The sequence below is a fragment of the Phodopus roborovskii genome, unplaced genomic scaffold (assembly GCF_943737965.1).
Source record: "Phodopus roborovskii unplaced genomic scaffold, PHOROB, whole genome shotgun sequence".
Classification (NCBI taxonomy): Eukaryota; Metazoa; Chordata; class Mammalia; order Rodentia; family Cricetidae; genus Phodopus; species Phodopus roborovskii.
The window spans coordinates 13,261,129-13,284,890 of NW_026126407.1; the positions used below are offsets into that span (position 1 = coordinate 13,261,129).

The window sequence follows — 23,762 nt, forward strand, 5'->3', positions numbered from 1 at the left end:
CTTCCTACTTTGTCTGTGGACCTCCACACCAAGAACCACAAGTTGCAAATTCAATAGCTTATTTTGTATCAAAAGGTCAATCATGAAGCACCTAGGATTTTTCAATTATAAGAGTATATTCTCTGGGCTCTGCTATGGCCCGGGTGTTAACTTTTATTTTTTTTCTATGTGGATTCTGATCCCTCCCCCCCCCCCCCCAGAAATTGGTTTTGATGTACCCAAGACTTCAGTTTCTCAATAAAGAAAAAAATCTGTATAAAACTGACCAAAAAAAAAAAAAAAAAGGTGTGAAGACAAACGATAATTCAAGGACTCAAAATCTAGCTACTTAAGCCAGCAGGTATGGCATGACAGTCCACAGTCCCAGCCACTTGGGAGACTGAAGTGAGGTGATCGCTTGAGCCCAGGTATTGGAGCCACATGGGTAGCAGAGGAAGGACCTGGATCCAGGACAAAGAGACTGATCTTGAGAGGCTATGGAGTGTGGACACAAAGAGATGCAACTGTACAAGGAATCAGGGAGTGCTCACCCATCTCAGGAATGCAGGGAATGAGGTCATGGGAAAGACACTAAGCGAGATCAAACTCCATAGGTTTGTTAAAGTGCTTAGCGCCTGCCTCACAGGATGCAATCACTCATCTCCTGGCTGTGGCAGGCAGCCTTTGGTCATAGTGCCCCTTAGCTGCCACTCAGTCACTCCTTGGTGTTTTTTCTTCCTGTGTTGCGGTCCAAGTAGAGTTTGTGAGGTCCTTGACAGATCAAAGAATTGCCCAAACCACTAACTGCCTGCCCATCTTTAACCTCCATGGGCTCAAAATCACCAAGAGTTGCCACAATGAACACAATTCCAAACCCCAGCAATATCACCTGGCTACATTTTTTTTGTGGCCGATGCTTTTGTTAGCAACTGGAACATCACTTCACACCACAAAGTAAGTGGTGGAAAGAGCAGACAGAGTAAATAACACATGTTTAACTCATTCCACTTAGCAGCGGAGAACATTTGCTTCATGCTGCACTAATGTTCACCGTGTGTGCATCGATCTGCTGGGCCTGCTTCCATTTGCAGAAAGCATGCAAAACTATTCAGTGACAGAAAAATGATAAGCAAACAACACATCATAACAAAGAATGTATGTGTATATACAAATACTTTTATGTTTTATTTTGGTTTGGTTTTTGGAGACAGGGTTTCTCTGTATTGCTTTGGAGGCTGTCCTGGAACTAGCTCTGTAGACCAGGCTGGCCTCGAACTCACAGAGATCCACCTGCCTCTGCCTCCTGAGTGCTAGGATTAAAGGTGTGTGCAACCAATACCCGGCCACAAATACTTTTATGTTTCTATATCTGTATATGCATGTATAGATCTATGTATGTTAGAGGGCATATTCAATTTGTTTTGCAAACATATACCATTTCTGTCAGAAAAATATGTCAGAGGCAACATTACTAATACCCCCAAAGTCCACTTATGTACCACTCACATACCATTTCCCTGCCAAAAATGTTTTTTAAGTATTTTTTAGTTAGGTGGGGTGGCTCACGCTGTTAATCCTACAACTTGGGGGCAGGAGGACTGCCACAGGTATGAGGCCCACCTGTGTTATACAGTGAGCACCCTGTTCTTAAATAGCATTTCCAGATGATGACAGAATGAATGGCGGGGGGACTTAAGTCGGTTGAGTCACTGTGTAATAACAAAAACTATTAAATCACAGTAGTCAATGATCCCACTAAGCTTGATGCCACCAGGAAACTTAGAGCTAAAATTTATATTTGGCTGTGAAATACAACTAAACTTGTATCCATAGTTCAGTTAATTATCACAAAATGTACTTATTCTTTGAGTGCATATGTGTGGTACTGAGGATTGAACCCCAGGAGCAAAGCAAGTGCTCTACTACTCAGCTAGCTATATGCCCAATCCTAACTATCACAAAGTGGCTATCCCATTTACATTTTACCTAGGCTCAGAAATGAGGCAGCAGAAACCCTAGTATCACCATCTCCATCTCGTTTCCCTAACTACTACTATATTCTCTCTCTCTCTCTCTGTAAAGTAACTGCTATTGTGACCTTTAATAAACACACATGAATGTCTAGTTTTGTCTTCTGTAAAAGGTCAAAGATTCAGGCTGGGTGGTGATGGTGCACATCTTTAAACCCAGCACTTGGGAGGCAGAGGCAGGTTGATCTCTGTGAGTTCAAGATCTACAGAGTGAGTTTCAGGACAGCAGGGCTCAGAGAAACCCTGTCTCAAAAACAAAACAAAGCAAAGCAAAGCAAAACAAACAAACAAAAAACCAAAACCAAAACAAGAGAGAGAGAAAGAGAGAGAGAAGAGAGAAAACAAAGGTCAAAGATTCATATTATTTGCAACTACTTATATAACAGTTATTTCAAGGAAGGCTCACTAATTGATGTTACAAATCAATAATATGGGGTTGTTGGGGACCAAGTCTCATTATCAATTAATGGCTAGATCCCTATAGAATTGCCTCAAGCTTGGGTTCCAACTGGAGAAGCTCAGCAAACCCCAAGCAAGGTAAACAAAAGAAATTCACATCCAGAAAATAGTAACAAACATTGAAACTTAAAGACAAGGAAAGAAAACTTAAAACAACCAAAGAAAAGGACAGGTTATTGGGAGCAAAGATACAAAGGCTGTGGCTTTCTCAACAGAAATCATGGAGGCCAGAGAAAATGCAAAGACATTTTAAAGTGCCAAAAGAAAAGAGTTGTCCTCTTCCCGTTCCCCATCATGTTGAAAGATAAAAGTGAAAAGGAGAATCTCATGCGGGAACTTTGCATCAGCCAGCTCTGCCTCGATATCTGTGTTGGGGAGAGCGGAGACAGACTGACCCAGGCAGCCAAGGTGTTGAGCAGCTCACAGGCCAGACACCTGTGTTTACCAAAGCTAGATACACTGTCAGGCCCTTTGGCATCAGGAGAAATGAAAAGATTGCTGTTCACTGCACTGTCCATGGAGCTAAGGCAGAAAAAATTCTAGAGAAAGGCCTGAAGGTACAGGAATATGAATTATGAAAAAATAGCTTCTTAGATACTGGAAACTTTGGCTTTGGGATTCAAGAACACATTGATATGGGCATCAAATAAGACCCAAGCATTGGGATCTACAGCCTGGACTTCTATGAGGTGCTGTAAGCAAGGTTTACAGACAAGAAGCACAGGACAGGCTACATTGGGGCCAAACACAGAATCAGTAAAGAGGAGGCCATGCGCTGGTTCCAGCAGCAGTATGATGGGATCATCCTTCCTGGCAAATAAATTTCATCCAAAAGGTTAATAAAATATTTTCTTAGGAAAAAGAAAAAAAAAAAAGAAAAAAGAAAAAGAAAAAGAAAGGAAAGAAGAAAGAAAAGAGTTGTCGATACAGCATTTTGAATTCAGGAAAAATATCTTTTAAAAATGAAGGTGAAGTAAAGACACTCCCAGGACTATGGGTACAAATGTGTAGTAGAATGGGTCCTGGGATCCATCCACTGTCCTGCAAAACAAAAACAAAAACCCCACAACAACCAACCAACCAACAAACCAAACAAACATATTGTCAGTGGATCCATTCTCAAACAATCATTCAAGAAGTTCTTCAGACAGAAAATGAGACCTACTAAGAAGCCTGAGACACGAGATATGAGAAAGGCAGAGGAATGGGAAATAGCTACAAAAAAGCAATCATCATCTGATTTTGCAGAAAGTACATATACTTACTAGATATTTGACAATTGGAAGCAAGCCTTACAGTATCTGTTTTTTTTTTTTTTTTTTTTTTTACTACAAGTGAACAGAGGGTAAAACTTTGCTTTCTTTGCTAAGGTTAAATAGTGATTCTAAGCAGATTGTAAAAATCTGAGTATAAGCTGGGAGTGGTGGCCCACGCCTTTAATCCCAGCACTCAAGAGGCAGGTGGATCTCTGTGAGTTCAAGGCCAGCCCTTGAACACAGAGAGTTCCAGGACAGCCATAACTACATATTGAGACCCTGTCACAAAAACAAAACAAACAGAAACAAAACAAAAAACAGTTAAAAATTACAATTTGAGTATATATAGTCATTCCTTATAACCAAGAAAGTGATGTATGCAAAGAAACAATAAAATATACAATAGATAAAACATAATACTGAATGATTTCACCTGCAAATTACAGGACATGAGCAAAAGGCAGAGCTTTAGTGGCAGAGGCTAAGTCTGCCAGTGGCTGCCAGAGGTTAGGGCCCAGGGTGGATATAAACGCAGAGAGCTAGCATGAGGAGGAAGAGAAGGGGTTAGTGGACTTGTCCTGGGTCCTGTTTGTGGCAGTGGTTACAGACCCAGACCTGTATACAATTCCTCAGAACTATATACACACACAGTATAATTTTGTTGTATGTTCATTTAAGAATTACAACAAAAAATAATGAATAAAGAGAAGGATGCGTAAAGTCAATCTTGAACATCAGCATTTAAGAATGAGAGATGTGGGCCTCTGAGATGGCTCAGTGGCTTAACATGCTTCAGGCCAGGGCTTTCCACAGACATGTTGGCCCCAGAGCCTACATGGTAGAAAGGGTCAGTGCATGCCACATGCCTGTCTGGTGTTCTTTGAGGCCAGAAGAGGGCAGCAGATTCCCTGGAGCTGGAGTTACAGATGGCTGTGAGGTGCCATGTGGGTGGGTGCTGAGAATCAAATCTGGGTCTTCTAGAAGATCAGCCAGTGTGCGTAACTGCTGAGCCATCTCTCCAGCCCAACAAAACAAATCTTAAGACAGGAGAGGGCAGCAGCAAAGGAAGCTCAGGGATGGAGAGATGGATGGTAAAATGTGGCTTGCCCACATGAGAACCTGAGTTGTGTTTCCCAGATGCCATGAGAAAGCTGAATATGGTGACACATTTGCAATCCCAGAAGTGCATGATAGGAGGTGGAGGCAGGAGGATCCACTGATCAGCCAGCCTGGCCTGCTTGGTAGCATTCAGGGCAACCAGAGACCCAGTTTCAAATAAAACGAGGGAGGCATGTGAGCAAGGACACCTGAGGTTGTCCTCTGACCTCCACATGTACCTGAATGAACACATGTGTGCACACACAAAGAGTGTGCAGAATGGGCGTTGTCTACCAGACTGGCCAGAGGCAGCTGATGCTGGCCATGATGAGAGCTGCTCTGAGCACAGGAGGAAGGGGAGGGAGAGAGCAATCAACCTGACTTACAGCAGGGAACATGCCAAATGTGGGAAGGGAACACAGCCAGACCAGACTAGCGCATTACTAAAAGCTCAGAGTATTTAAAACCATAACAACAACGACTAATATTTACTGAAAACGTGCCAGTGCTAAGCCATCATTTCTCAGTCTTGAGGTGTAGGGTTAGTTACATAGAGGAAATTCTGCGCGATTTATCAGTCACCATATTAAAGTTATCAAGTACAAAATTGAAGCAATTTTTTTTCTTCAGGTTTATGGATCTTTAGCTTAGTAAAATATAAGAAAGATAAAAAAGCAAAGGCTGAGGATGCATTCTGAGGTAGAACACTTGCAAAACACTCATGAGGCCCCGAGTTTGATCCTCAACACTTCCAAACACAACTAAGAGTCCACTTACCACCAACATTAGCAGATAAGGTTATTTTGCACATATAAACTGCTGATTAACACAGGAATATTTCCCCTGAGGCTTTCCTGCTATCCAGCCCTCATACATCCTTCACAAGTTGCCTAGTTGACCATCTTTGGTCTTTTCTAGGAAGGAAATTATTACATGTTAAAAATACCTTCTGCTTGCACCAGCCAAGACAGTTACACACACATACAGAGATGAGCTCAACCTGCACAGCAAGATACAACATAGGATCATCCAGGCTAACAACCATTCAGATGATGTACAGTATTTTGGGTAGGGTGCCAACAGAAGCTGGAGGAGCACATCTGATGCCCTCCTCTATCATTCTCTGCCTTGTTCCTTGGAGATGGGGACTCTCCTGAACCTGGAGCTGTGCTGGTAATCAGCAAGCCCTACTCCTCTGCCTGTCACCTCCCATGATACTGGGGTTACAGACACACACTCAGCCACACCAGGGGTTTTGTTTTGTTTTGTTTTTGCTTCCGTGAGTGCTGGAAACCAAGCTTAGATCTTCATGCTTGCACAGCTTTCTGACCCACTGAACTTCTCCACAGCTTCTAATCCATAGTCGTTTTTTAGCTCAGTTGGTGTATGTGTCTATCTATAACATGTGTGTGCAATGCATACATATGCACATTTGAGTGTGAATGTGGGCACACAATTTCATGACATTTGTGTGGAAGGGAGAGGACAACCTTGGGTGCTGGTTCTCACTTTCCATCTTCTTTGAGACAAGATCTCTTTATTTTTTGTTGTTGTTGCTTTGTTTTGTTTCCCCCTCCATTTGCCTTTCATCTCCTCACAGGAATGCACTGGGTTATAGACATGGGTGCTATGGCACCCCACTTTTCATGGGTTCTGAAGATTCAAACTCAGGACCTCACACTTAATGTAGAAGTGTTTTACCCACTGAACCATCTCCCCAGACTCACAATACTCCTTTAATTTAAAATTTTATGGGGCTGGAGAGTACATACTTCTCTTGCAAAGGACCTGCGTCCAGTTCCCACCACTTAGGTCTGGTAGCTCACAAGTGCCTGGAACTCCAGCAGCAGAGATCTGACATCCTCTTTCAGACTCCGCAGGTACATAACTGAAGTGCATATGCCCACACAAACATACACATACACAATTTTATAAAGCAATACATTTAAAGTTCAAATGCATCAATATGAAAACAGAAAAAAATGCTAAATCTTAAAACCACAGAATTCAAAGAAGATAGCATTTCCCTAAGAGCGGAGCCACAGAGCTAAGAACATTCCAGAAATTGTCTTATTCAGTCATTTAAAAAAAAAAAAAAAAAAAAAAAAAGCCCTAGAATAAGCTTCACGGTTTTTCTGGCCCTTCAATAAGGTGTTCACTGTTAAAAAAAAAAAAAAAATGCAAGCATATTAAAGTTTTTTGCTAAATAAGTTACACACACAAAAACAAAACCACGTTGACAAAAACAAAACAAAACACTCCATCTTCCATCATTTGAGAAGCCTGGAATCCTGAGGCTAACTTTGCTCAGCTCAGACTGCAATGATTTACAGATAACCAACATGTTTCTTAGCAACCTGCGCGCATAAAATGTTACGATAATACTGTATGATTTCAATTATATGACATGCCAGAAAAGACACAACTATGGTTGCCAGGAGTTTAGGAGGAGGAGAGGGCTGATGAGGTGACTCACAGGAATTTTTAGGGAAGTGAAAACATTGTGTATGCTATTGTAATGGTGCCTAGGTGGTATTATACATTTGTCAGAACTCATAGAAGGTACAGACTGAACCTTAATTTACATTACTTTTTTTCAAAAGTCCTTTTGGAGGCTGGGGTTTTAGGAAGTAATTAGACTGTTAAAAGGGCAACTATCTATCTAATACCTGCATAAACACACTGGTGAGAAAGTATAGGAAGGAGTGCTGACCTCATGGCTTCAGAAAGGGTGCTATCTACAGCAAAAGGAATGGCACAGAAGCCCTGGGTACCGGGTGACCATGCTGGTTCCCATGGGGACGGAATAACACTTCTTATACTGCTATGCTTATCCACCGGAACTGAAGCACTAAGGAAATGGATGGCTGTCGGTGGGAGCCAGATTCTCACTGCTAAGTGGAAGTTTACAGATGATCAAGGCGGATGAGTCTAGGACAACACCACAGCTATGGACTGGATTGGAGACATTAGTGTGAACTCATGTTTAGCTTCATACAGATATGAGCAGTTATATCTGGATATGGATACTAAATTATACAGGTATTGTGTAAGTAAATACATCTATCATTCTATGTTTTGTCTACCTAGAAGATCTAAGAAAACCAATATTCCCTATAGCAACAAGTATACCAGCATCCAGGCTGGGTTTCTAATAACCATCCTCCAATTAAAAAAAAAAAAAAAAAAAAAAAAAAACAAGCAGGAACCCCTAGAAAAACAATGTTTTTTTTTTTTTTTTTAAACTGAGGCAGAAAATCTGAACTATACTCCTGAAGTATCCTGCAGTGCCTGATAAAATGTGGTCAGGAAGCCCAGTGGGTAGGAGCAGATGTGCCAACCACAGAAGTTTCCAAAGGCCAAGTGAGGAGTCTAAACAACAAAGTAAATAGTTTGGTATTAAGGTGCAGAGGAGAGGGGCCGGTGAGCCTGCACATTGGGCAAACTGCTTGCTGTGTAAGCCCAGTGACCTGAGTTTGAGTCCCAGAACTTAAGGTAGCAGGAAAGAACCAAGTCCATAAAGTTGTCTTCTGCATGCACCACCTCACATACAATAATAAATGAAGTTTTTAAAAGTCCAAAACGTAGAAAAATAAACATCCAGGTGTTCACACCGACACAAACATATGACTGTACAAATTCCTAACTGAGGGAGGAGAAACAAATCCCTGGTGCTGAATTCCAAAGAGTTTACACAGACACTGCACTTCCAAGGAGCAGGGTGTAACTCCCCACTGCTGTGCAGGCTGCATGCTGAGACTGCCTTTCAAAGAATGGTCTAGAAAGCAAGCAGAGGGGAAGGGAATATTAGTGACCCTACGGCGAAGAAGCCTGAAAAACGCAATGAAATGTGTCACAAATTGAATCGCTAGCATGTCACCTTGATGTAATGAAAATGGCACATCTTAGTGGTTTTCTTCCTAACTCACAACCCATGTTACCACAGGGAAATGGTCACAGCAAATCAAGTCACGCAAGATTCCGTAAGACACCTGAGCATGGCGTTTTATGAGCTGGCTTGGTGGGTAAAGGCTCTTGCTGCCAAGTCTGATGGCCTGTATTTGATCCCCAATATTTGATCCTGCATGGTAGGAGAGAACAAACTCCCACAGACTGACCTCTGACCTCCACATGTGTGCTGTGTCACACCAGTATTCACACACATGTGTGCATGTGCATATAACACAATAAATACATAAATAAATGTAATAAAAAATTTAAATACCTGACCAGTAATCCTCAAAACTGTCCATACCACAGAAAATGAAGACAGCATGAGAAGCTGTCACAGGGGGGTGACAATAAAATAAATGTCCTAGATGAGATCAAGGAACAGAAATGATACCAAATGAAGACTCACAATTGGTCACTAATAGATCACATCATACTAACACAAGATAATCAATAGGGAAGCCAGGTGTGGGCATGGGAGAGTCCTAGGTACTGTTCTCAATTTCTCTGCTGCTCTAAAAACTACTTATAAACAAAGCCAAACTTATAATTAAGTTGGATTTAAGAATGACACATTAAGTAAGCCCCTTTCCCTATGATGAGGGATAACACAGACACATCAAAGGCAGGTTGACAACTCCGATGAGCAAGGTCAATCTCCATCAGCCCTGAAGACAATGCTGTGAGGTACACCCTGCTGAAGGTGATGCCCAGAGGTCATGTGATCTGTCCAAGGTCACATGGATGGTCATAGGTGAAGCTACAGCTGCCTAATTCTAGAGGCTTTTAAAAAGAACACCCAGAAAGAAAACAACATCAACTCAAGATGCCTTGTTTGTTCTTGTTTGCTCTGCTTTGTTTGAAAGATGTGACTGTTGAATTTTCCCTTATAAAGATTTCCTATTTACTGAAATACACATTCTACCTTATTAGGATGCTTTATCTTCATTTCCATTGCTGTGATAAAATGCCCTGACAAAAACCAACTCAGGGAAGAAAGGACTTACTTTAGCTCACAGTTCTGAGTCACAGCCCATAATAGCAGGGAAGTCAAGGTAGTGGGACCCCAAAACAGCTCTCATACCACAGCCACAGTCAGAGCTGAGATAAATGAATGCATATGTGATCAGTGGCTTGATTGCAGGCAGATTTCTCCACTCTTCTACAGCTCAGGACCCCTGTCTAGGGAATGTTGCCACCCACAATGGGCTTAACTTGCCACATCAATAAACTTTATTAAGATAATCATCTACAGATATGCATATAGGTCAACTCAATGTAGACAATCCTGCATTGACTAGGTTGTTCAAGTTGACAATTGAAGCTAATCATTATACTTAGCAACTTTTGCATACTGAACAGAATGTTTAAATCTTATAAACCTAGACACATATTGCTTGTTCTCAAATGTCTGAGTAGTGTTTTGTTTTTGTTTTTGATTTTTTTTTTTTTTTTTTTTTTTTTTTTTTTGCGGGAGGGGAGAGGGTTGGTTTCTCTGTATAACAGCTCTAGCTGTCCTGGGGCTCACACTATAGACCAGGTTGGCATTGAACTCACAAAGATCCACTTATCTCTAAGTCCTGTAACTAAAGGCGTGGGCCATCACCATCCAGCTGAGTAATTAATGCCTTTGTTACACTGTTTTTGTTAGAAATGCCATGATTATCAAATACCAAGTAGCAGATCAGAATACAACTCCCAACTGTTAGCCAAAGCTATTTGCTAACATTTCTTCACCCACAATAATAGGAGCCGTGGATAATGTTTATACCTCCATTATATCACTTAACCCTCTTGAGAGTCTTTCATAAGTTTCCAGACCAACCACCAAAGTCCTGAACCTACCAAGCCAAATCTGAAAGTCCTGATGCTCTGACAAAAGCTGCTCACCACATTTCCTCATGCATCCTTCCGCCCTACCTACTAGAACTCTGTTCTTTGGGAAAAAACCCTACATCTCAAATTCCATACCAGAGACTATACCAGAAACTTCATTTCCTCTGCGAGTTGACCATATCAATCAAATCTCAGCCTTCCAGTCCTGTATCTCAGTGTCTACAGCATGTTCATATTCGTTTGACATGTGTCCCGGTTAGCATTTGTTGTTGTTGTTTTTCTTGAGATAGGCTCTCACTGTGTCCCTTTGGCTGGCCTGAGCCTCTCTAAATAGTCCAGGCTGCACTCAAATACACAGAGATTTGACTGCTTCTATCTCTGCCTCTGGAATTAAAGACATGCAGCGCCTTAAAGACACTGGCCCTTAGTTTAGCATCACCTCAGAAAGGATTGACCAAATCAGACTGACCTGGGAAATATCTGTTTGGGGGGAGGTAGGGCGGGGGGGGGAGGGGAGGAGGACGACAGCCTGCTGTAGGTGGTCCTCAGATGTATAAAAAAGCTAGCTAAGCACAGGATAGTGAGCAAGTCAGAAAGCAGTGTGTCTCCAGGGTTTCTGCTTCAGGTTCCTACCCAGACTTCCCTCAATGATGGACTACTGCCTGCAAGCCCAAATAAATCCTTTCCTTCCCTAAGCTGCTTTTGGTCTGAGTATTTCATCACAGCAACAAAAAGGAAACAAGAATACATGGTTAAAACAAAATATGTTAGTCCCCAAAGAAAGCCAGAGACTGGAAACCTCCCTCAATGTCATTGCTGGGCTCTTTCTTTTGGACCTTTACAAAACAGACTAGCTTTTCATGAAATCTGGAAAACTGTATTACTTCTAGATTGGGATTACATCACCTGTTTCCACTTGTTTTCTTTTACTTGGGGAGTTTTAAAATACACAATGATGATTCCGTAAAGTGTTCTAACTACACCGTGCCTCATTTGGGCCTCCCATCAATGAGAGTGAACAGGGAAACTGTGGTGTGCTTTACAGATGTTAAAACAAGCTTACCAAAACGCTGTGGCTTGTCCACTTCAGATTTCTAACATGTGGTGGTGGGGCACAAGATGTTGCGGGGTGGTGGAGGTGGGGATGGGGGGGGGCGATGACTCTGGATTTCAGTGCAAATGCTTTGCTCAGGGGCGCATGCCATACACAGCTCAGATTTCGGTCTAACTGCAGACTAAACATAGTCTGCATTTTTCTCATTCCTTAGGAACATCACCTTGACTTCTCCATATTTCCTCTCCTTACAGATTTCTGAGATGCCCAGGTGGGTGCAGATCGTGGCATCTATGGTGGGAAAGTTAACCTTCTATTCTGTTTCCCTTTTCTCCTAGAAACTCTTCCTTGTTCTCTGACAATCCCTTTTCATACCTTCTGTTTTAATTTTACAGATGCATTGTTTTCAATGTCTAACAGACCTGTGCATAGAGAGAGAGAGAGAGAGAGAGAGAGAGAGAGAGAGAGAGAGAGAGAGAGAGATTAACACTTGGATAAGTTCTTTCTCTTCCCCGTTTCAATATGACTATTATAACCTAAAGAGAGGAGGAGAAAGCTCACATGTAGAGTTTGTGTGCGCTCGCACATCTGGTGGTGGTGGTGGTCGTCTTTCCTCCAACTTCTTACTTTCCTTCTTTTCCTACTACCCCAGATTTTACTGTTAGTAAATTTTCTCAGGCTAGCTGTTGATTTAAGGCCAAATGTTCATATTTAAAAATGAGGCACCAGATCATTGAATTTCAGACTACTAAAGTGAAGAGACATTTTCAAAGCTTTCAGAGAGAAGGCAGAAAACTAGCTCACATACATGGGAGAACTCAACAGGGAGCTTTACAGAGAACCCAGAGAGATTACAGGGTACCTTCACAATTTGAACCAGACAACTGACTCCCAAACTTTCCAGCTTGCAGGGGAAGGACAGTGATGTTCAGACACATGGAAATTCACAGCCCACAAAGCTGTCCTTCAGCTGGCAGCAATGGCCAGAAAGAAGAGTGATCCAGCAGATGGGGAATATGTGGGCATGTGCATCATAGAGTCAAAGGGTACTGAATTTCCCATGTGATGGAACAGGAAGTCAGGAGAGCCAGGCAGGAGCCCAGGCAGTTGTCCACATTGAAACAGGGAGTCGAAGGACCCAGGAAAGCAAGGGCTGGCCAATTAAAAGAGGAAATTCATAAGCAAACTACAAACATTGCACCAGCACACAGGAATCCCACAATCCTAGCTTAAGGATAGGGCTAAGTGGTGAATGTGTCAACACAGGTAACTAAGCAAATCCAAAACCAAGAAGCAATTACCGGCTTTAGAGGGAAATGATGTGCTAACGAAATAAAGATCTAATCATAGCACACACTGTGGCTCAACCACAAACAATATTTCCGTAGTCATAATGCCATCAACACTGATTTAATGGAAACGTGTGTGGGATGGGGGAGTGAGGGAAGTGTGCAGGATTACTGTAAGTTAGGTGACATCTCCCTTAGGAAGAAATAAACATACCCAACATGGAAAAAAAAAAAAAAAGGACACCGCTGGGCATGGCATGGTGGTGTACACCTTTAATCCCAGCACTTGGTAGGAAGAGGCAGGTGGATCTCTGTGGATTTGAGGCCAGCCTGGTTTGTCTAACCAGCTCCAGGCTGGACAAGGCCACATAGTGAGACCCTGTTTCAAAGCAAAACAAAACAAAACACAAAAAACAAAAAAACAAACAAACAAAAAAAAAAACAAAAAACAAAAAAAAAAAAAAAAAAAAAAAGAAAGAACGAAAGAAAAAGAAAATGAAAGAATAATGATGAACTCCGCAAGAATTGTTTGCAAAGAACAGGACTTTGGGGCAAGAAAGGAACAGTCACTCTTGGAATGTCTAGTTCTAATTTTCAAACTACAAAGTGGCAACATTTTGATAACAATGAAAATTAAAATTTAAAAGCTCAAATCCAAAGAAGAACATTAAATAACAGATTCTGCAGGCTGATAGGAAAAGGATGATGATGTCTCAGAAGTGCTGGTTAGGCCGTGAAGAATGACAGCAAGCCAAGTGACACATTCAGGGCCACATTCTTCGAGTGCATGCTGGTCCTAGCTGCATATGTATGCACCACACGCCTACCCGGTGCCCACAGAGCCAGAAGAATGAGTCGCATCCCCTGAAACTAGAGTTAAGGAGAGTTATGAGCTGCCATGTGGATGGTAGGAACTGAACCCGGGTCCTCTCTGGAGGAGTCATCTCTCCAGTCCTCGGAGCTATATCTTTAAAAAAGTATTATTGAGACACAAAACAAAGCAAACACCACAGAAGATGGACTAAAAGAGGAAGAACTTGAAGACAAAAATCAGGGGTGGGGACCTAAAACTTCATAGCAAATAATGAACCGAACAAAGCGTTTGCTGGGCTGTTTCTGTTTTCAGGGCCTTCAATGGAAGTGAGGCATTGGAACTTGTCTTGCTACACTCCAAGTCCTGGAAAGTGCTGGCCACAGTAAGGCCATCTTTACCTCTAGTGTCTAGTAACTCCTTCATGATCAATTTGTTTGCCATTATTAGGAAGGGGACAGCCAGTCAGAAGATGGAAGCATAGATTCTTCTTGTGGAATACCCTCTCTGCAGATAAATAGCTGCCATGCCAGGGCTATGGACTAATCTTCCAAAGGACTTCACTGAAGGTGGGTCTTAACTGTGCTTCAATCTGACCACCCTCGAATACACTGACCACCAAAGCCTGGACCAATGAGCTACGCAGCCAAACTCTGGAAGCAGATGTTGGGCAGAAACTGCCAAGCCACATTTACTCACCAGGGCTCTGGCATGTGTCTTCAGTAACATGGACAAAGGATATCAGCTAATCGGCTCTTCTTCCTAACCCAGCTAGAAAAGATGGGCTGAGAAAATGAGGTAGGATGATACCTGGGTCCTAAGACAGCATGTAACAAAAGCCCTATGCCGTTATCTCCTTCTATGGCCAATGAGAAGTCTCATCTTCCAGCAACCAGAAAAAGATAAAAAAAATAATTGAAGGTTCTGAGCATTAAGTGAGGATATACATTAGAAAGAGAAGCAAGAGGCATACACGTCTAAATGTGCTTAGGGACAGGCTATGGATTAGGGACCAAAGTTATGTCCAGGTCCCGCTTAGAACCTCCCTATTGCAAATGTAGTCCTCGGCCAGCCACGGGCCCAGGGAGCTTGTTAGACATGCAGAACCTCAGGCCCTACCTCAATCTAATGACTCAAAATCTCCATTTTAATAAGCTCCCAGGTGATCCCTATACCCATTAAAGTTAAGAGACTCACTTAGAAAGACAGGAGAAGTTTGGGATTTTGCACTGGGGCCCTGCAGGTGTAGATAGAAACTTAGGCGAACCCCAGGTGTGTAAAAGCTGACTACACAGGACAGTCATTTACATAATAAGTCAGAAGCAGAGTCTAGCCAACTATGTATCTTCTAGAAAAGGCACTGATTCCAAGATGCCTAGCTATTTCCTGGGAGCTCACTTCCAGGGTCAAATAGGAACACAAGCATGGAACACAGCATGAACCACAGATTTCCCTCTATAGCTAGCTGCCTATTTTATTTAAGCAAACAAAAAAAAAAAATAGCTAAACATTAATTTTAGTTGTACTTAATTGAATAATTTCTCAGGGGAATAGTTCAGGGAGAGTTTAAAACTGCCTGTTTCCAAAAGCCATTACAAATTGGCATATACTATAATGTCACTGTGCCAACCCAAACAGTGTGCTTTTAATGTCCCCTGGGCTGCCTTCACTCCAGATGTGTTCAGAACTCCTAGTAATATAACACAGGCGAACACCATATTTACATGAAGCCATATTTGGGATATCCTTTTCCAATTATCTGGAATGAGATAATAGACTTCTAATTGGAAGCACGGGGGTTGGGGGGGGCAGGTCAGTGGTTACTCCCTTGTGATGCTTTTATTAGTAGAAACGGAAACAGTCTGTATAAGAGTAAGAGAAATCTACTTTGCCACAGTTAATTATCTGAATGTCTCGAAACTTTGAATTTGCCCTATGGTCACCTCTAATTAACTTACTGATTTGTAAAAGCCTGATCTTGTATTTCCCTATGAATCATACATAGGCGAGGGCTGGGGTTAGGAGAAGGGGGATGTGGAATGAAAGTGGAAAATTCCAAGACCACTCTGGCGAGAGTGGACAGGTGTCTCCCCACCCCCTACCCCCCCAGCTGCTTCAGTGGTGTTTGTGGCTTGCATGATGGCTTGGACTCTGAAATAATTTCCTTTTATTTTTAATTGATGGTGGTGATCATAGAAGTGCTAGGGAAGTCATCTTATCACTGACAGATATCTCCCAGGGCAAACTAAAGCCATTAATGAGGAATTGTCTTTCGAGTCTTGAACTTGAGCACATCTGAATTAAAACTGATTAGTGAGTATACACTTTCTGCTAACATTGGGAGGTTTTGTCCTTACCACCTATTACTGGACAGAAATGAAATTTAAGTCAAATAAGTATTTTTTATCCAAGTGAGCATGGTGTCCTGTTCCAGTGGAGACCCTGGACCCCATATATCACAGAATGCCGCAGTGCACCATGCACTCGGGCACGCTCAGTTACTGACTCTGTTTTCACAGATGTCATGGAGAAGCCATCTGAAGAACAATGTAAGACAAAGCTGTTCTTGGCTGAGAGCGAGATACACTTGGAAACCTTGCTCCCTAGATGTTCAAAATTGGACCAAGTTTTCCAAATACAAATTAATTACCAAATTCTATGTGTTGACAAGCAAACCCTCGAATGTTTATGCTTCAATTTGACAAAGGAAATTTTAGCATATTACTGTTAAGCCTCTAAAGCAAACAAGCTCCACGTATAGGATTTACTTCATTACAATTCCCCCTAAAATGTTTAAAAACATTTTAGTTCTGAAATCCAACATGTAAAGAGAAAACCAGAAGATCTCTATATACAGTTCAACAAAGCAGTTACAAAGCAAAAGCTGTGTAACCACCGCTTGCTGGCCCAACTTGGCAGTGCCTTACCAGATTCATCAGCCTTATAAAACTCAACACCCATCCAGCCAATAAGCAATCAACACACATCTACAATATACCAGGCGGTGTATCAGGCCCATATTTGAACACTTAGCTCAATAAGCAATCAACACACATCTACAATATACCAGGCGGTGTATCAGGCTCATATTGAACATTTGACCAGTATTACTTGCTTGCATGTTTGCTCAAGTAACAGCTACCATCAAGTTCTTGATCTAAGTTTCAAAGAAAATAAACACACAACTTTATCATACAGACAAGGAACATTTTGCTCCAATAAATCTACCCTGGAGGCTAGGGCTCAAGGGATTTTTAAGGATATATCACTGTGGAAAGGACCAGGAGAAAGAAAGGGCTTGGTGGTCACTAACACCCAGATGTGAACTTTTCTCTCTGATCCACATAAGGGCTGACTGATTAACCCTTGAGGTTAGTCCTCTTCATCCACAACAAAGGCCTCTCCACTCGGGAGCTACTTAGAACTTTCCCAAGCACCTTGCAGAGAGCTTTATTTATCATTCGGGGTTTAGATCTGAAAAAGGCATTTGTTCCATGATAAAGACAGCAAAAATCCCTGGTTAGAAGACTAATGTTCTTTTAACTCCCCCCAACCCCTGCCCAAATCAAACCCATGGCTCTGCCTGAAGAGAAACAGTTTTTACCTTATTAATCACCAAGTTCTCAAGTCAACTCAGCTTGTGAGAGCCTCCGAAGCAATTCAGCTGTTTCCACATTACACATCAGAAAATCCCAACAGCACACAGTCTAGGGTAATGCTAAAACAATATACACTACAGCATCATTTCCTTACTAGGCTCCATTTCTGCTGGGAAAGGGGGAAATTTAAGCCAAATGATAATTTACACCAAAAGTCTACAAACGAGGATGTACAAGATGAATCACTGGAATGTGGAACCAAAACATCTTCTAAATTCTTTTTGGAATCCACACAATACACAGAGCAATAGTGTGTATACTTTTATAAGACCAATCATAAAGAATGATCTAGAACTTCACTCACAAACAAATGCTTTTGTTTTTGTTTTATTGGTGCTGGTGAGTAAACTCAGGACATTGTGTGTGGTATGAACACACACTATCACTGATCTACACCCTTGGCCACCACTAAAGATTATTTCTAATGGGATATATATATATATATTATATATATATATATATATCTTAAATATTCTAAAGGAGACCTGAGAGCCTCACATTCGTAAGGGTCCTGGGGTCCTAGTCTCAGACCTGGGGGACAGGAGGAGGAAGGGAGCAAGGACAAGGAGGAAATGTTGGAGGCACATGCATTAAGAGTGGTGAAGGTTACCTATGGAAGAATGCATGGGTATATAGCTCAAGAGTCTGAAAGGTAAATCTCTGTCATTATTCATGAAAGTGTGAGAGTCCTAAAGTCAACAGTGAGTGCCCAATCAACTTGAGCTGAAAAGCCCATAATGTATGGAAGCTGGAACGCCCTTCTCCCTCACTGCCATGTTCCGACCAGCTGAGCTCCTATTCTAATGGAAGAGCCTCTTTCCACTTGGAACTGCACGCAATCCTTTTTAGGGGCAAAGTTTAAATGCACATACAAAAGTAAATGTAAGGGTGAGTGGAAAAGCCCAAGATCCCCACGCACTCCATGGGGTGAGGGCGGGGTGCAGGTGTCTATGACTTCCTTCACAGTGAAAAGACATGGCTAGACTACAATGGTTTCCAGGCTACCTGCCCCAACCCCAAGACCTCACATCTGCTCAGTCCTCATCCTAATCTAATACACAAAATTACCACATTGTAGCAGGGCTGGTAAACTGCCTGCATAGCAAAACTTCTAGTCTTCTCTCACTGTAAATAAAGTTTTATACATTAGAATGCAGCTTTGTTCACTCATTGGCATATTTAACTATGGCTGCTTTTGCCACACCTTATATGTGAATTTTTTGTTTGTTTGTTTTTTCTTACTGTTTTGTATTTTTCTTTACACAATGGCTTGTTGATGGGACCGAATATTCTCACTGAACAGTGAAAAAACCCAAAATTTGTCATTTCTTAGAAAATTGAATGCTAAAACAAACAAACAAACAAACAAACAAACAAAAACCCTTATATAAATCAAAAGGGTAAATACATTTACAGGTGTCAAAGCAAATGTTCCCAACTCAGGGCAAGTTAACAACCCACGGCCGCTTCAGTGGGGAAAACACCAGAATGGAAACTGGGTCCTTAGACTCAGACTTTCCCACCCTGTTAGATCAGCAAGACGGAAGTGATAACTGGTTCAGAAACCCTTGCCAGCCTCAAGGAATCCTGGAAGTCAGCAATCAGTTAATACCCTGCACAGATCACTGTACAGTGCTCACACAGATCCACCAGGCTGGGGGTTTCTCTTCCACAGAGTGCTTCTCCCCCCCCCCCCCGCCACTAAGTGACTGAGCCACATGGCTAAGGACCAAATCAAGATATGCACAGGATATTAGACATATACCAGGGGAACAGTTAACTTGAATACAAGGTCAAAAATCAGCAATAAATTCAATGATCTAGTGCTGATATTGGATACAAGCTTCCAGTTTTGTGAGGCTACCAATGAGGTGTGTATATTTGCCAGGGCAAACTGCTACTTCAGAATCATCTCCTACAGCAGATGCTGGCACCTGCTCAATCCATCCAGAAGCATTTGCAGTGGACAGTGGAGGGGCCCAACTTGTCCTACTCCTGCCTGCTGATCCACACCTGCTGGAGAGTGGACAGCGAGGCCAGGATGGAACCACCAATCCACCTTCACACAGGTGGAACAATGATCCTAATCTTCATTGTGCTGGGTGCTAGGGCTGTGGTCTCCTTTTGCATCCTGCCAGTATGCCTGGATACACGGTAGTACCACCAGGCAGCACTGTCCTTGCGGATGTCCACTTGGATGTCTGCATCACACTTCATGCTGGAGGACATGAATGCCACAGGACTCCATGCCCAGGAAGGAGAGCTAGAAGAGCACCTTTGGACACCAGAATTGCTCATTGCTGATGGTGATCGCCTGCCAATCAGGCAGCTCATAACATTTCTCTAAGGAGGAAGCAGCTGTACCCATTTCTTGCTCAAAATCCAGGGCAACATACCACAGCTTCTCCATAGTGTCAACCCACAATTTCCCACTGAGCCAGTGTGGTGAAGCTGCATCCCTGCCCAGTCAGGATCTTTATGAGATAGTCCGTCATGTCCCGGCCAGCCAGGTTCAGATGCAAGATGGTGTGGGGAAGGGCATCAACTTTGAAGATGAGCACTGCATGTGTGGCCCTGTCACCAGAGTCCATGACAATGCCAGTGGTGTGCCCAGCTGCATAAAGGGACAGCATGGCCTAAACAGCCACATACATGGCTGGAGTATTGAAGGTGTCAGTTATTATCTGCGTCATCTCTCTGTGAGTTTTGGGGTTCAGGAGGGCCTGAGTCAGAAACACCAAGTGCTCCTCAGGGGTTGCATGCAACTCATTGTAGAAGGTGTGGTGCCAGATCTTCTCCACATCATCATAGTTGGTGACAATGCCATGCTTGATAGGGTACTTGAGGGTCAGGATATCTGTCTTGCTCTGGGCCTCATCACATATGTAGGGAAACGTCTTTCTGACCCATGTACACCATGACTCCCTGGGGCCAGGGGCACCTGGAGATGGAAGGAAACATGACCCTGAGGGCGTTATTGCCAACAAAGCCAGTTTTGAACATGCCAAAGCCAATGTCAGTGATAATTTCTGTGATTTCTTCTTTCATTTTGATTGGAGAAAGATGGGGTGACAGAGCCACAAAAAGACATGCAGGGTAAATTCGCAACAAAGTGTGAGGATTTTTTTCTTTTATTGATAATATAGACGTAGTACTCTGATTGTTCAAATTAAACAGTTCAGTAGCATTTAGTTCATTCATAATGTTGAACAACCATTATGTCTAGTTTCATTCTCTTCACCCCCCAAAGCAACTCACAGCCATTGCCTCTTCTCCAGCTCCTATGTAGCTGGAATTTTCTTTGAGCCACCAACCAGCTCCCAAATAAAGACATGGAGACTTATTATTAATTATGAATGCTCGGCTTTAGCTTAGGCTTGTCCCACTAGCTCTTTTAACTTAATCTAACCCGTTTCTATTCATCATGCTTTATTTCAGGGATTTTTACCTTTCTTTCATTCTGTACGTCCTACTTTACTGCTTCTTCCATGTCTGTCTATCTGGCCCCTGGTGTCTCCCTGTTGTCTCCTTTACTTTCTCCCCTGAACCTAAATTCCTCCTCCTACTTATTCTCCCTGCCAGGAAGTTCAGCCTATACCTCCTCCCTCACTATTGGCCATTCAGCTTTTTATTAGACCAATCAGGCAGGCAAGTTTAACAGCAACACATCTTTACATAATTAAACAAATATTCCATAACATAAATACATCAACTCATCTTTATATAGTTACACAAATGCAACACACCTTTACAGTTAAGCAAATATTCCACAACAACTCTTGGGAATCACCAATCTCTATTTTTACAGTTATGCATCTACCTATTCTAGATAGTTCAAGTAAACTTGAGATTTTACAACATATGACCAACCATGTTTGGATTCTTCCACCTAGTACAATGTACTCATGTTCATCTACATTGTACTATATACCAGCAGCCACTCCTTCTAACAACTGAACGCTGCATGGTGTGGATGGACCACATTCTGTTTAGATAACTATGCCTGCTTTTACAAAACTGCAGTGGACATAGCTGTGCCAGAGAGCATGTGGCCTGTCCTGTCCACTCTGACCCTTTGCTAGAGTCTGTTGACCCCTGAACTGCACTACATCCAACATCTATTTTTGCATGTCTGGTTACACTATGGTAAACAAGTAATATCAAGTGGTTCCTTGGATGGCTGGATCTCATACACAGACAAAGAATCTCTAGCATTGATAAGAAGAAAGAACGGGAAGGCATACAATGTGTGAGGTATATATTCTCTTTTTCCTAACAAATGACCTCATATATAAGCATACAAATACCTACTTGCATAAGATTTCTAGAATCACAAGAATTTTTACACTTCATTTTGTACATTTCTGGGTTGTATGAAATGTCTTATGTCACATATGTACTATTTTCAGTTTTTCAATGGCTTTTTTAAATTAGTGCTTGTTTTGTGATTATCACATACTTGCGTACATTTATGAGTTCAATATGATGCTCTGATTGATGTGTACACTGGGCAGTGATGCAGAACTGCAATTGTTGCATTCTCCCCTTTGCCTTCAACTCTATTATTCCTCCATGGGGAGTACATTCAAATGCTTTTTTAACCCCTGATGTGCCAGAGAACACCTAAGTTACTCCTCCATTAAAGTACCCTGCACCCGTTGCCCCCCCACCGCCCCTTCTCACCCTCCCAAATCTTAGCAGTCTCCACAGGTATTAACTATAATAAGAGGATTTACAACTCAGTTTCTTCTTATCAAAAATTGTTTTAAGAAAAGTAAAGGTAGGCACAACAATTCATGCCCATAATCCCAGAACTTGGGTTGCTGAGGCAGGAGGATTGCTATGGGTTTGAAGCCACCCTGGCTTAGATAGTGAGTTCAAGGCCAGCCTAGGCTATATAGTGAGACTACCTCAAATAAGAAAAGTGTGTGTGTTTGTGTGTGCCACTCTCTTTTCTACTCTATCCTTCTCATAGTCATAGTAGTAGTAGAAAAAAAATAAAGAAAAATATAAATACTACAATACTACGTTCAAACTTGACATGAATTACTTAATTTATGAGCTATTAGTTCTTAATTATTTTACTTTCATTTTTGCAGGTTGAGGACCTTCCCCAGAACTTCCAAAGGAAAACAAAACTGTCTGTCCAGGGTTAAATTTTTATCTGCCAGGAAGATTTGAAATGTCCCTGTGTTCTGTCCTAGTTGTCCTCTGTTACTGCAAAGCATGCCATGCCTGTCAAACTGGACATTTCAGAGTGTGCCACACCTGTCGAGACCAGGACACTGTAAATCTTTCACAATGTGAAGTTCAGTGCAGCAGTGTCAGGCGTTAGCAAGTAAGTCAGACAAGTGTTGACCTCAAAAAGCTGTCACCTCTCACAGGCTATAAACTGCTCCAAAGCTGGCTCCCCACCCCATCACCATCAACTCTATTGCTGGTGATCCTCTAAGTTTTGAAGTCTGGTGCCATGAGTTTGGTACCTGATCTGAGCCTGGACAGCCAATTAAGAGTATAGCAGTTTAGTGGCAGGACATGTTCACGTCTGTCCACATCTCTCCCTGTATGTCCCAGTGCCAGCACTTAACTCACCCCCTGTGTCTACTCTGCTCTGTATCCCTACAAGATCTCCGCCTCCTTTCTCAACTGGTCTATCTGTCCCCCAGCCTCCTCCCTAGGATGAAATAGCTACAACTCCCCAGCCACAGTTAGGTTGACTATCAGCCTTGACTGATGCCCAACCAGGGCATCACTGCAGTCTCCCTGCTTCGGCCTGTGCTCTGGGGTGCCTGGCCAGCCTTCCTTGCCTATAGCTAGGATCTCTACATATCTGACTTGATGTCTCCTCCTGTAAATTTCCAGCTTCCAAATCTTTTAGCTCCATCCTATGGGTCAGGATTGATCCATCATGATAAGCCCATAGGTAGCTATATTATTGACTTCTGCATAGAAGCATTCTGGACAGGACACTAAGGTTTGTGGTAATATATGTGGTGTATTTTTTTTCAAAGTTACAAATAAAATGGACTGACAGGACCAATCCAAAATTGAAGATAACCTTTTCTCTTGGTGTTGCCACCTATAACCAAAGTATTCATACACAATGTGAAAGAGCAAAGATACGTGCATCCCCCTCCTTTAAGGCGTCTAGAATTTAGTTGAGAAAAGGCAAACAAATATAGAAATATTTGTAATTTCTACAAAGTGCAGGATATCCCTTGCCACTCTGAGTGCAAAAGAACATCTGGGAACAAACAAAAACAACAACAAAAGACAAACAAACAAACGAAAAAGAAAACACAAAAACTTGAGAGTGGGGACAGCTGCAGCTAAGCCCGAA

The 23,762-nt window shown here is 42.2% G+C and overlaps 1 protein-coding gene and 1 pseudogene across 1 annotated transcript in view; one reads left to right on the top strand and one right to left on the bottom strand.

Moving 5' to 3' along the window:
- Stx8 (syntaxin 8) overlaps positions 1-23,762 on the bottom strand; it is a 220,416-nt gene that overhangs the window by 98,835 nt on the left and 97,819 nt on the right. The window lies entirely within an intron of this gene.
- LOC127219107 (60S ribosomal protein L11-like) lies at positions 2,763-3,299 on the top strand (annotated as a pseudogene).